Source organism: Microtus oregoni, unplaced genomic scaffold (assembly GCF_018167655.1).
Source record: "Microtus oregoni isolate MIOR12 unplaced genomic scaffold, Mior012 000016F_ref0000370, whole genome shotgun sequence".
Lineage (NCBI taxonomy): Eukaryota > Metazoa > Chordata > Mammalia > Rodentia > Cricetidae > Microtus > Microtus oregoni.
This window is the reverse complement of record NW_024543075.1, coordinates 26,058,003-26,071,037: the sequence shown is the minus strand read 5'-3', so window position 1 is coordinate 26,071,037 and position 13,035 is coordinate 26,058,003. Positions and strand designations below refer to the sequence as shown.

Here is a 13,035-nt window from a genome sequence, read left to right as displayed (position 1 = left end):
CCGTGAAGAGTGGTGAACTGTGGTCAGGTGCTCCACTCCAGGTCCCCAGAGGTAGCTACTGTGTTAGAGAAGGTGTGCGCACTCTCTTCAGCATGGAGGTTTCTTAGGGATAGGAGGAGGGAATACAGCCTGTAACATAACTTCCCATCCAGGAGAAGACAGAGCCTTTCCACGTACATTATGCAATGTTGATAATGACCTCCTCCTGTTCCCACAATAAATAGAAATACAGCTCTGAGCTTCCTAGAAGCCATGGCAACAATGGAAGCAGTTCTCCTGCCCTCACAGTTAAACCCATTTCTTGGAAGCACGCCTTCCTGAAGCCGAGATTTGATCTCACTGATAGAAAGGACTGTGTGGCACCCAGTGAGTGCTCTCCTCTCAGAGGCTGCAATTCTGACCCCTTTAGAGCGGCTGTTCCTCCCAGAGGGAAAGGGCAGCGGCCCAGAGCAAGGCATGGAAATTTCTCTTCATGGTGTGCCAAGCCTGGAGATTTCTCTATGGCTTCAAGAATATTCTTGGGCTGGAGATATAGTTCAATATTAAACACCCGTGCAACTTGTGAAAGGCCCTGGACTGATCCTCACTATAGGCAGGCACACACACATGTACACACACACTAATGAACACACAGGAGCACATACATGCGTGCACATGCTTACACACACGGGAGTACACATGCACACATGGGCACACACACACAGGAGTACGCATACATGCAAACACACACACAGGAGCACCATGTGAATTATCATTTATAGTGTTGTGTGGATTTATAGTCAGTGCCATCAACCCACTGTGGGATTTGGGGTGGGTGACGTCATCTTGATGATTCATTCCTCCTACGTGTAAAATCAGAGTGATCATGCCTCGGTTATAATTCTAAATGAGGTCATTGTTTTGATAATGCTATGGCTCTTTATTAAGAAATATTTCTATAAATCTAAGTTGTCAATTTCAATTTAATCTTATTTATTTTTCTCTCTCGTCTTCTTGCGTTATATTCGTTCTTCACTTTAATCCACAAAACAAGTAAGAATTTGATTAAGAGACATCTAATGATTTCATGTCTTCCTTCCACCGGTTTTATTTTTAAGACTCCCAAGAGTGTGGGGCCGTTAGGATGATGTCACCTTTCACACATGTAATCTTTTCCTTTAAAATTTGCAAAAATATGCAGAGCTGGGATATGCCTTCTCTCAAAATGCTTGCAGGCCCACACTGTCTGTTGGGATCAAAGTTCAGTCAGAGATGGTTTCCTTTTTTAATGGTTTGGCCCTGAAGTTTAATATCCTAAATTTGTTCATGCAAATGAACTCTCCCAACCTCCTTTGATTCTTCACCCATCCCCTGCCTTGCTAAAACCTTCTTCTTTGTACTTAGGAATGCAGAAGTCTCTTCTAAGATTTATAAACCCTGGGAAGACTGACGGCTGATACAGAGGAGTCATTTGATGGGGTTTAGAATCACCATGGAAACAAACTCTGGGCATTTCTGAGAGGGATTCTGGAGGGAGGACCCATCCTAACTGTGGGTGATGTCATCAAGTGGGCTGGGTCCTGGAGTGAATGAAAGGGACAGTGCCAACTGAGGTACCAGCCTTACTTCCCTCTTGTGTCTCAGACTTCCGCAGTGACTTCTCTGTCAGATAGACTGCAGCTGTGAGCCAAAAGGAACCCTTCTTTCTTTAGGTTGCTTTGTCAAGAGCTTTGTGATGGCAATGGGAAGAGTAACTAATATAACCTGATAGACAAGGTCTCCCATTTCCCAGCTGGCGACCTTGAGCAATTGTCTTTTTTTTAATTAATTAATTTATTTATTTATTAAAGATTTCTGTCTCTTCCCCGCCACCGCCTCCCATTTCCCTCCCCCTCCCCCAGTCAAGTCCCCCTCCCTCGTCAGCCCAAAGAGCAATCAGGGTTCCTCGCCCTGTGGGAAGTTCAAGGACCACCCACCTCTATCCAGGTCTAGTAAAGTGAGCATCCAAACTGCCTAGGCTCCCACAAAGCCAGTACATGCAGTAGGATCAAAAACCCATTGCCATTGTTCTTGAGTTCTCCGTAGTCCTCATTGTCCACTATGTTCAGCGAGTCTGGTTTTATCCCAGGCCTTTTCAGACCCAGGCCAGCTGGCCTTGGTGAGTTCCCGATAGAACATCCCCATTGTCTCAGTATGTGGGTGCATCCCTCGCGGTCCTGAGTTCCTTGCTCGTGCTCTCTCTCCTTCTGCTCCTGATTTGGACCTTGAGATTTTTGTCCGGTGCTCCATTGTGGGTCTCTGTCTCTTGTCTCCTTGAGCAATTGTCTTAACCCCTCTGTGACTCCATTGGTACAGCAAGGAAATGGCAATGGTAATACTAACACTCCCCTCCACCTTAGAGGGACTGCCTGGTCATTAACCCTGGACAATATGTAGCTTATATTAAGTGGTCAAAAAAGGAGGCTGTTATATCCTTAAACCAAGTGTTCAACAAATGGCGAAAGGGTGCTGTTGTTAAACAGTTTGGGTTTCTCCTGGAGCCAGAGTTCTGCCTCTTACTGATAGCGGAGTCACAAGCAAGTGACGCTTCCACCCGAGACTCAGTTTCCCCCAGGTGACATGGAAACAATTAGGAGCTGTTGCAGAAAGCCCCTGTGGTGATCACAGGGGAGAGCATGTATGGTGTTGGATAGGTGGCTGGCCCAGAGAGGATGGTAGATAACTGGTGTCTAAGCTTTAGTCATATTTTTTAAAAGTCAGCAGCACATTGTGTTTTTATTGTTGATGTGTTTTTGGCTTTGTTGTTGTTGTGTGTGTGTGTGTTTGAACCTCAATTTCATTTACTCCAGAATGACTTCAAATTCCCTAAGTAGCTGAGGATGACCTTGAACTCTAGAACCTTCTGCCTCTACCTTCCCAAAGGACAGTGTTGATTCCAAGCAATTTCCTTGCAACTGTGGTTCTCAGTGCTACAAATGAGACCCTCCCGGGGAAGTTGTGTCAGGCTGTGTCCAGCCGGAGGCCAGGGAATGTGATGACGTGGGCTTATTCTTAGCAGAGAATGGGCTCTGGCCACATCAGCAAAGCCCGAATACTATGGATTAGCTGCGGGATCCCGGCAATGGCCAGGGATCTGAGACCTTCCTTTGTGAGGCCTTTTCAGTAATGCATTTCATGTGGATCAAAAACGAAGAGGATCTGAGTTTCTGGTCCAGCTCTGCAGTATACCAGCTAGCCGGGCCTTGGATGGGATGAATCAGAAAATGTTTGTACCAGTGAAGCAGAGGGTTCCCCGGGTGCTTGCCTCCCAGAGGACAGGTCACAAGGCATTGCTGCTGAGTGTGGGACTTCAGTCTCAGGGTTGAAGGGCATCAGACACTAACGATGGCTAAGTTGGGGAGACTACAGTAAGGTAACTGAGGGCAGAGAAACTCTGGAAGCTTAGAGGTTGAAGGAGAGAAGGAGGGAGGGTGGGTTCAGTCCTGGGCTACATAAGAGAGTTTGGGGGTACTTTCTTAGCTTCAGACCCTGTGTGCCACCCCTAGCACCACAGAGACAGTTCAGAGAAAGGAATAGATGTGCTAAAGGAGAATTTTGAAGAGCGCATCACTTACTTGGGAAGGCAGGAAGCATACGTTTTGCAATATGGACCTATTCTGTCCCCACATTTGAGTCCGTTACACCAGAGGTGACTCTTCTTAAGAGAAAGCTGGAGCTAATGGAAGGGTGGAGAGAAATCACGCTTGTCTGGCTTTGGCCTAGCCCACAGGATGGCACACTTAGACCCTTCGCTGCTACATGGTGGATGTCTGTGAAAGCGCCTGGTCCCCACAAAAGCTGAGTTTCTTAAATGCCTACTATGCTCCAGGCCCTCTACACACAGTACTTCCAAGGGGAGACGGGAGGAACTGTGTCGGAGGTTAAACCATTTGCCTCGGTCATGGCTGTGAAAGCAGCTGAAGAGGTAGGACTTTCTACAGAGGCAGGTCTCTCCACGAGACTCACAGCTTACCTGCCCATCAGACCAAGGACAGGAGGACCCGAGGGAGGGGTGGGCTTGATGCTCTTCCAGAGTGTACCCATCAGAGTCAGCGCAGATGTGACAGCAGCATCCCAAGAAGGAGCCAAAGACAGATGAACCTTGAAAACATTCTCTTACCTGCAAGAACTGGAGGCAGGAGGCTCCCGCTGCCCATGGCGAGTATGTGGCATGCCCAGAGCAGGCAGAATGTAGAGGGCCAAAGGCTCTTAATGGTTGTCTTAGGGCTGAGAGGGGCGAGAGTACGGGGGGGGGGCTTCCTTCCCTTGCTACTATTAGACAAGGCCTCGTATAGCCCAGGATGATCTAGAACTCTCCATGTAGCCAAGGATCTTCCCTCCTCCTCGAAAGAAGTATTGAGACTATAGGCGTGTGCCATCATGCCTGGGTTTTCTTTTATTTTTTTTTTGCTTTTCCTTTTCCTCCTCCTCCCTCTGTTCCTTTTTTTCCTTTCTTCCTCTGACAGGGTTTGATATGTAGCCCAGACCTGCCTTAAACTCTCAGTTTTCCCATTCCAGTCTTCCAAGTTCAGGGATTGCAGGCGTGCATCACCATGCTTGGCCAGGGCTCGTCTCTGGGGAACAAACTGTTGGAACATTAATAGTGTGCATGATTGTACAATTCTGTGAATTTGCTGAGGCCATTGAGTTGGCTGCTTTAAGAATGGGCTGTATGGCATGTGAACTCCATTCATTATAAAGCTGCTCCATGCAGCAAAGCAGAAATGAAGGGGCCTGCGGTCTCCGCAGCAAGCAGGACGGCACCTGCCATGCACAGCTGTGCATGCGTTCGCTTCCTCACCTCCACCAGTCCCTGATTCCTGTGTCTACTCAGAAGGTCCTGCAATGGCTGCCTCAACTCCCTCATCCATCTGTTTGACTTGCCCCATCCCTCCCCAACTTGTTTTATACCACGTCTGTTGGAGATGGGGCTGTGTCTGCTTCACAGACCAGGAAATAAAGAAATGTGACCGCCTTTGACCTTGGCCACAGTGAAGGGTGTGGGAAGCTGACCCTGGATGGCTAGGCCTCCTGTCACTGGGCTTTGTGTCGACCATCTGCTGGGTTTTAGATAGAATTATGTCCATTCCTTTGTAAACTCCCTTTCACTGTGTGGTCACCAAGAGCAATTTTTACCTGTTGAGTCCCTGCAGTTACCTAAGATTTTAGTTGTTTATTCTGTGTGTTGTCTATGGGGCCGCACTAGACGGTTATATCTCTGACATGGATGAACTGGTTTCTGTTCCTCCCTTCCTCTCCTCATCTTCCGTCCTCTTCCCCCACCTTCTCTTCCCCTTCCCATCCCCTTTCCTTCCATGAAGATTGAAGCACTCTGTTGTAATAAGAGTGGCGGGGCTGCGTCCCCGGCACCCGGCCACCCTCACGGCTAGCTTTACCCGAAATAATTACACGGAAACTGTATTCTTTTAAACACTGCCTGACCCATTATATCTAGCCTTTTCTCGGCTAACTCTCGCACCTGGACTAGCCCATTTCTAGTGATCTGTGCAGCCCACGAGGTGGCTTACCAGGGAGATTCTAGCCTACGTCCATCCTGGGTCGGAGCTTCATCGCGTGTGCCTCAGAGAGCAGAGCTCTGCTCTCTGCGTCTGCCCAGGCGAGGGGAGCATGGCGTCTCTCTGAGGCATCTGCCCCCAGAGGAGAGCTGTCGAGTCTGAGCTCACTTCCTCTTCCTCCTAGCATTCTGTTCTGTTTACTCCTCCCACCTATGTTTTAACCTATGAGGCCAAGCAGTTTCTTTATTACTTAACCAATGACCTTCCTCCATCAGCACTCTACCACTGTACTTCCATCCTCAGCTCTGCCTCTTTTCTCTTTGATTTCTTTTCCTTCTGTTATTTGACCTGTGTATACTGAGGACCCCCCCACCATGTTTTGGACCCATTCTCCCTTAGCGGGGTGCTCTTTTTGTTCTCTACAGTGTCATTCCAGGAATTGAGCTCCCCTTTTGTGATCCACAGTTTCTATAGTGGTGACAAGGGACGCATTCAGTGTGTGCTGGTCCTGAAGCAAGCACATCACTCGCAGCAATTCAGCTCGACCATCTGCACATAGTCCTCTGATCACATCCGTGGATAAGGAAACTGAGCCACAGAGAGGCTACATGGTACACTCCAGGCTGCACTGCAAAGAGGCGGCCCCAGAGCCTCCCTCTCCCCTTATTGCTCCATTATGTGGCTGTCACCTGTGGAGAACTGATGGCATTTCCTACAGTGCTGTCAGGATCCAGCCTCTGAGTCCATTGCCAAGGGCACAAAGCACATGATTCTCTATGCCTATTGGCCTTAGAGAGCAACGATGCCACCTGCCAAGTGGCCCCACCACCCCCTCTGTGAGCTTATTGACTCACGGTATTCACCCCTACAATCTAAATTTAGAATCCAAACAGTTAATGTGTCTGCCAGTTTTCAGACCCGACTCTTGTTAGTCCGAGCTTGGATGTACTTAAAGGCATAGAGCTAAGGAGGCTGGAGCTCCAAAGCACAGAGCGGTTCCTTTCCCTATACTTCAACACTCGCCCACTCACCAGAGCAGTGAGGTCTCATCGTGAGAAAGAAAGAAACGAAAACATGGAAGCTCTTAGGCTCCACTTGCTCTTCTGTTACCATACAGTAAAACCATTTGAGCGGGAGGCCTCAGTTTACCCTCAGGTGATAGTATGTGAACGTGACTGTCACTCAGTATTATCTGCGAGATTACAGCCATTGTAGTGGGTGTCAAAGGGCACATCACTGTGGTTTGACGACTAATGCTGTTGAGGATCTTTTCTGAGTGTGTTCACCTTAGTTTATCTTCTCTGGAGAAATATCAGCACAAAACCTTTGTCCCTTTAAATTATATTAATTAGTAAAAGTTTGTGTGGGTGCGTGCATGTGTGTGTTTTCACATTCAAGTCCCTTATCAAATACATGATGTCAGTTCTGTAGGATATCTTTTCTCCCTTGCTCTTTGCTTTTCATATTTGTGGTTTATGTGTTTGTCTGAACAGGGCCTCATTACACAGCCCTGGCTAGATGGCAGCTCACTCTGTGCACCAGGTTGGCCTTGAACCTTCTGCTGCCTTCCCACCTTCCACAGCCTGGTCTGGCCTGGAGCTCCTGTGTACACAGCCCAGGCTGCCTTAGTCTCCCACTGTTGGGATCTCAGGCATGTGCCACCACACCTGACTGGACTCAGTTTTTCATGTTTGCATAAGGTCAGGGTCCAGCTTCATTCTTCTGCTTGTGGCCATTTGGCCAACAACATTTATTCAAGAAACTCCTTCTTCCCCAATAAATGTCTTTGCATCCTTGTTGAAAGTCAGCTAACTGTGGCTAGAAAGGTTTGTTGAGTCATTCACTTTGATTCCATTGACTTAGATGTCTGTGTTAAGGTTTCTCTCTTCTTCTTCTTCTTCTTCTTCTTCTTCTTCTTCTTCTTCTTCTTCTTCCTCCTCCTCCTCCTCCTCCTCCTCCTCCTCCTCCTCCTCCTCCTGATGGAGACCTGAAAAAAAGCAGTTTAAGGGGGAAGAATTTCTTCTGTGTCATGATTTACAAGGTTTTAGCCCATTGTGGTGGGGAGTGTGCAGTTTACATCATGGTAGCCAAGAAGCAGAGAGAGAAGAATGGAGAGAGAAAAATAGCAGTAGCAGGCGCCCTTCCTTCATCTCCTGAGGCTCCAAGCATGAAGGATGATGCCACCACACCCAGGGCTGGTCTTACCCGTGAGTTGGTCTCTAGAAACATGCACAGACTTGCCCAGCAGAGTGCTTCGCTAGTCTCCTAGGGATTTCTGAGTCCAGTGGAGTTGATGGTCAGGATAACCCATTACAATGTCTATCCATTCCCAGGCAATACCACCCAAGTTTTAAAATCAGCAAGTGTGAGCTCTCCTACTTTATTTATTTATTTTTGATAGTGGGGATTGAACCTAGGTCCTCACACGTGCTAAAGCACATTCCACCACTGAGCAATACCCCATCTCTGTCCTTGCCTCCCCTGAGATGGTTTGGCTCTTGTGGATCCCGTGGGTTTCCAGCCACCATGCCTCCCGTCAGTTTCTGTGAAGATATGGCTCTATCTTTAATGTTATATCCACGGGACTGTATTCCAGGGCAGTTATTTTCACATGTTTCTTTTCTGTCTCGGTTTTGTTCCTTTAACCCTGTGTTATAAACATTGCCCCCTGATGACCAGCTTCTCTCACATGGGCTTGGCTACATGACCTGGTTGCCTTCCCACTGATGTTTCTGAATCTCTACATGCTAGCCATGCTCTTGCTCGATTCCCCAACCTAGGAGTGCACTTGGGTCAGTGTCTTGGGAGATAACCCCAGAAATGACCTTAGAGGAGTTTATTTTCCTCTGTAAACCACTGAAGACATTTTCCCATGTTAACACTATTACCCTTCTAATTCAGATTTTGATGCAATATCCCTAACATCATTGAAAACAGTAAAAGCAAGCAAAACCCCAGGGAGTCAGACCTCACTCTTGCAACTTAGAGAAGTCACTAATTTTGCTAGATGGCTCAGCAGGTAAAGGCATTGAGCCTGATGACACTGCATCCTATCCCCAGGACACACATGGTGGAAGGAGATACCAAGTCCAGAAAGTTGTCCTCTGACCTCCACTTAAGCATACAGTGTGTCACATGGTCATTGTAATGACAATAGAATGATGTGGGAGTGTCATATATCAATCTGTTGATTTCATTGGTTAAGCAATAAAGAAACTGCTTGGCCCTCATAGGTTAAAACATAGGTGGGAGGAGTAAACAGAACAGAATGCTGGGAGGAAGAGGAAGTGAGCTCAGACTCCACAGCTCTGCTCTCTGGAGCAGAGATGCCATGCTCTCCTCTCCTGGGCAGACAAGATCGATGAAGCTCCGACCCAGGATGGACGGAGGCTAGAATCTTCCCGGTAAGCGCACCTTGGGGCGCTAAACACAGATGATTAGAAATGGGCTAAATTAATATGTGAGAATTAGTCTAGAAGAGGCTAGATAGAAATGGGCCAAGCAGTGTTTAAATGAATACAGTTTGTGTGTTGTTATTTCGGACATAAGCTAGCCAGGCGGCCAGGGTGCTGGGGACGCAGCCCCACAGCTCCCTATTACAACAATAGAATTCCATGTATATGAGACATTTGTCTTGAACTAGCTTTTTCACAATTCTGAAACCTGGACAACAGTGGCTGAATGTGTTTGAGATGTCTCAGGAGAATTCTAGGCGTCACACGACGAGATGGACTGTGCTAAGAGGTCTGTTAGTTTCATTGATAAAAGAGAAGTCTGAGGTGTCCTTAGTTACAAGAGATGGAGGACAGAGACAGGGAGAGATAAAGAAAATGGTCAGTGAGTGTTCATTGGCCAAAGCCAACAAACAAAGGCCCACTCTTCTGCACGTGTCCTAACAGCAGCAGAACTTAGAATTCTAAGAGAATGACTCTCAGGTATGGTACCTCCATCTCCTGCTTATGGATAAACTCTCCAGACTCTGGATCCTAAACCATCCAGAAGCAAGAAGCACCTCTCCTGACTGGACAGTCTGTCCCCAAACTTGACCCACTTGCATTTTCTGCAACCCCTAGTCTCTAACCAGTGTAAATTCAGTATAAAAAAATGTGTGCTTTACTTGCCCCAAGTTTCATCCTAAGAGTAGGGGCAGCACCTGGCCCTAGGCTTAGGGTGCATCCAAGGGAGGAAGCAGTCCAGTTGCCTTCCCGAGCTCCTGCCTCTGTGATGGATAGGAGCCTGTATCTGTGAGCCAAAATCCACCCATCCTTCTCTAAGTGGCTTTGGTCTGGATGTTGTGTCAGAGTGGCAGGAAAGGTAACTAATACAGATGACTTGGTAGCAGCTCCCTGCACTGAAGTACTGAGGAGACACAGGAGAGATAAGACATCCCTTTGAAGGATGTGAGATTATGTGGAGATACATGGGTTCCTCACATTAGTGAGTGACGATATTTACGTTTTCCTCCCAGGGTACTGGGGGGTCCCTTAAAAGGAACTCAGTATTTGAGACCTTGGAATGTTAATCTTATCCCCTTCTGATGTCTGATGAGTCTGGTTTCTGAGTTTTAGGATTTCTTGATCTGAGCCATCTGCCCTGAGGTCAGAGTCAACCATCAAGAGGAGTGAGTGGAGGCTGGGGGTATAGTTCAGTGGATAGAGTGCTGGCCTAGACTCCATCCCCAGTACTGCACAAAATTAGGCCATGGCTCATGCCTGTGGTTCCAGCACAGGAAAGGTAGAAGCAGGAATGTCAGAAGTTCAAGGCCATTCTCGACCACATAGTGAGCCTGGGACATATGATACTCTGACTCAAAAGAAAAAAAGGCAAGCAAATACTGCCTCCAAAGCCCTGAGAGAGGTAGAAGTGGTTATCTACGGCCTTGCTGTGCTTGTGGAGATGTTCAGATGTGGTGGAAGTGGTTATCTACTGCCTTGCTGTTCTTGTGGAGATGTTCAGGTGCACGCGGTCTTTGTTTGCACTGCTCTTCAGGCATTGTGTAGTATGCATAGCTTCTGGCAGGCTGCGGATACGCCGCCACACTTCAGACTCTCTCGGGATGCCTAGAATGTTTCTAAAGGCTCACTCTTGGCTCTGGCAGCTGAGAATGCAGCGCTAAATAAAAAGCCCCAGGCCATGGCCGACTGGGCTGGCTTGTATTCATTCATGCCCACGACTCACTGAGTTCTGAAAGACACCAACTCTCGGAGGACAGACAGTGTAGTAGGTGGTGAAATTCTAGTCTTCATGCAGTTTAACTAATTGTAAATTGGGGCTTCCTGTCTATGGTGAGATATAAAAAGAAGGTATTAACAAGTATAGACATAAATCCACACGAATGACACATAGACCGAAGCTTGCCCAAGAATCTAAAGAAAATGTGTTGAAATATTGGTTTTAAGTGCTACATTTTCCATTTCTCCTATGGCAAGTGAATTCTTCATGCAATCCAGAAATGTTTTATTGAGTATTCACCACGTGCTGTGCAGTAGGTGCCATCATGTGTCAATCTTTGCACTCTTACCTATATTAGTTAGGTTTATCATCCTGCGACTGTTACAAAATACCCGAGGAAATCAACTTACAAAGAGAAAAGGTTTTTGCTGGTTCATAACTTGAGAGTTCCATCTGGGGTCAGTTGTTCCTGTTGTGTTGGGCCTGTGGTGAGGCAAAGCATCATGTGGTAGGGCAAACCTGGCTGGATATAAAAGAGAAAGAAAATGATGGGCCAGGGTGCCCATAGCTGCCCAGGGATATGCCCTAGTGACCTAATGTCCTTTTTCCAGACCTCACCTCCTGAAGGCTGAATTACCTCCAAAGAGAGCCATGGGCTGGGGCCCGGGTCTTTGGGACAATACTTATCCAACTGTAGCATGTTACCGTATGAATGAGGGAACAGGGCTTCTATGACTTGAGAGACTTGTTTGGGTTCCCTGGTGATGGACAGTGGGATTCCAAGCCAGACCTCCTTCCCTCTGGTGTGCTTAGCAACTAAGTCCTCCTTGGGGGACTCCACCATGGCTTTGATGGTGTGTGTCCTTTCCCTCCACTCCTATGAGAGCAAGCCTTTGGGGCTGAGACTGTAGCTCAGTTGGTAGAAAGCTTGCCTAGCAAGCAATAAGGTCCTAGGTTCGATCCCAGCACTGCCCAAAGTTCCAGGAATCATGATTCTCCCCAGGGTTTTGTCTGTCTCAGTGTAACCAGCCTTGCCACCCCAAGCCCAAGAGTGCCTGTGTGCGATGCTGCCTCCACAGAGACACAGCTGTGAGGTAGCTTTGGGGGCACTGTTTAGAAGTCAACAGCAGAAAACTGCAATTAACCCATCCTTAGCTTGTCAGGGCCTCCATCCCATTGCTGTGCGGCTTCCAGGTTGCTCAGCTCTCCTAACAATAACACAGCCCAACATCTGGCACTGTCGGGAGAAGGAGGTAAACCTATGGGTCACTGACGTTTACGCGAAAAGCCAGTATTATTGCTCTGCAGAAGGAGCAGTTCCCTGATTTCCTCTTCTGCTGTGGGGACAAGAGAGCATGGGGCTTTCTTTTTTATTTCTAATTTTTTCCTGTATTCTTCAAATTTTCTAAAACTATATGTTGCTTTTATATGAGAGAATAGTTTCTCTTAGAAAATCAGCTATTTAGGAAGAGCAGGGGTTCAGGAGAAGAGGAGAGAGGACAGAGGGTGAATGAGCAGAGCACACTGTATACGAGCATGAAAATGTCCAGAGTCAACCTGCTGTTCGTACAGTTAATACATGCTAATACGAGAAGAAAAATTAGTCCAGTAAGACAAACATTAAATCTGGGTAATAATTTATAATCTCCTCCGTGTTCCTAATCTGACCCTGATTCTGACTCTAAGGAATATGAAGTCTTAGACTGTATGGTTTTCTCTTTCTTGTCTTGTTTTACTACATGGCCTAAGCTCCCCTTGAACTCATGGTCTTCCTGTCACAGTCTCCTCAGTGTTGGCTTGTGCCATCATGCCCAGGAAGCCCGTGGGATTGCTTACACCCAGATGGATGCCCGTGAGAACCTTACCTGTCCATCCACACAGTTCTGTGACTTTGGGCAAGCCCCTGACCGTCCCTTTGCTTCCGTCTTCCAGTCAGCACAGCTGTCTCTCAGAGCATCTGTGAGGACAATGTGAAGGGACAGATAGGCAGAGAACTCTAGGCAGTGCCCAGCCCCGCTCGTGATGTATATTCACTGCTAAACTCAGAGTCACCGGTGGCATATGTAGGGTCCTCAGGACCTGCTGAGGCCTGTAACTTTTTTTTTTTTTTAAGACAAGGACCCCTTTGTAGCTCAGGCTTGGAGTGGAGCTTGTGGTCCTCATGCCTCAGCCTCCCAAGAACTGAGACTGCAGCCATAAGCACTGTGTGACTCTTGGCCTTGGGTCTTACAAGATCTTCAGATTTATTACACTCAATCTTCTCTTCCCCAGTTTTCCAATTTTATTTTATTTTATATTATATTATACATACTTATTTAAAGCTGTCAAC

At 47.3% G+C, this 13,035-nt stretch overlaps 2 protein-coding genes across 3 annotated transcripts in view; one reads left to right on the top strand and one right to left on the bottom strand.

The window, feature by feature from the left end:
- Positions 1-13,035, top strand: part of Iqck (IQ motif containing K) — a 118,698-nt gene that overhangs the window by 95,956 nt on the left and 9,707 nt on the right. The gene's annotated exons all lie outside the window — the stretch shown is intronic.
- The window catches only part of Gprc5b (G protein-coupled receptor class C group 5 member B), a 35,261-nt gene continuing 33,342 nt past the window's right edge, over positions 11,117-13,035 (bottom strand). The window contains exons 4-5 of one of the 2 annotated variants that reach the window (XR_005975785.1): positions 12,572-12,663; positions 11,117-11,229 (exon numbers count right to left, since the gene is read on the bottom strand). The gene's annotated coding sequence lies outside the window, so the exon portion shown is untranslated. The remainder of the gene's footprint in view (positions 11,230-12,571; positions 12,664-13,035) is intronic. The other variant, XR_005975786.1, reaches the window with a different exon arrangement.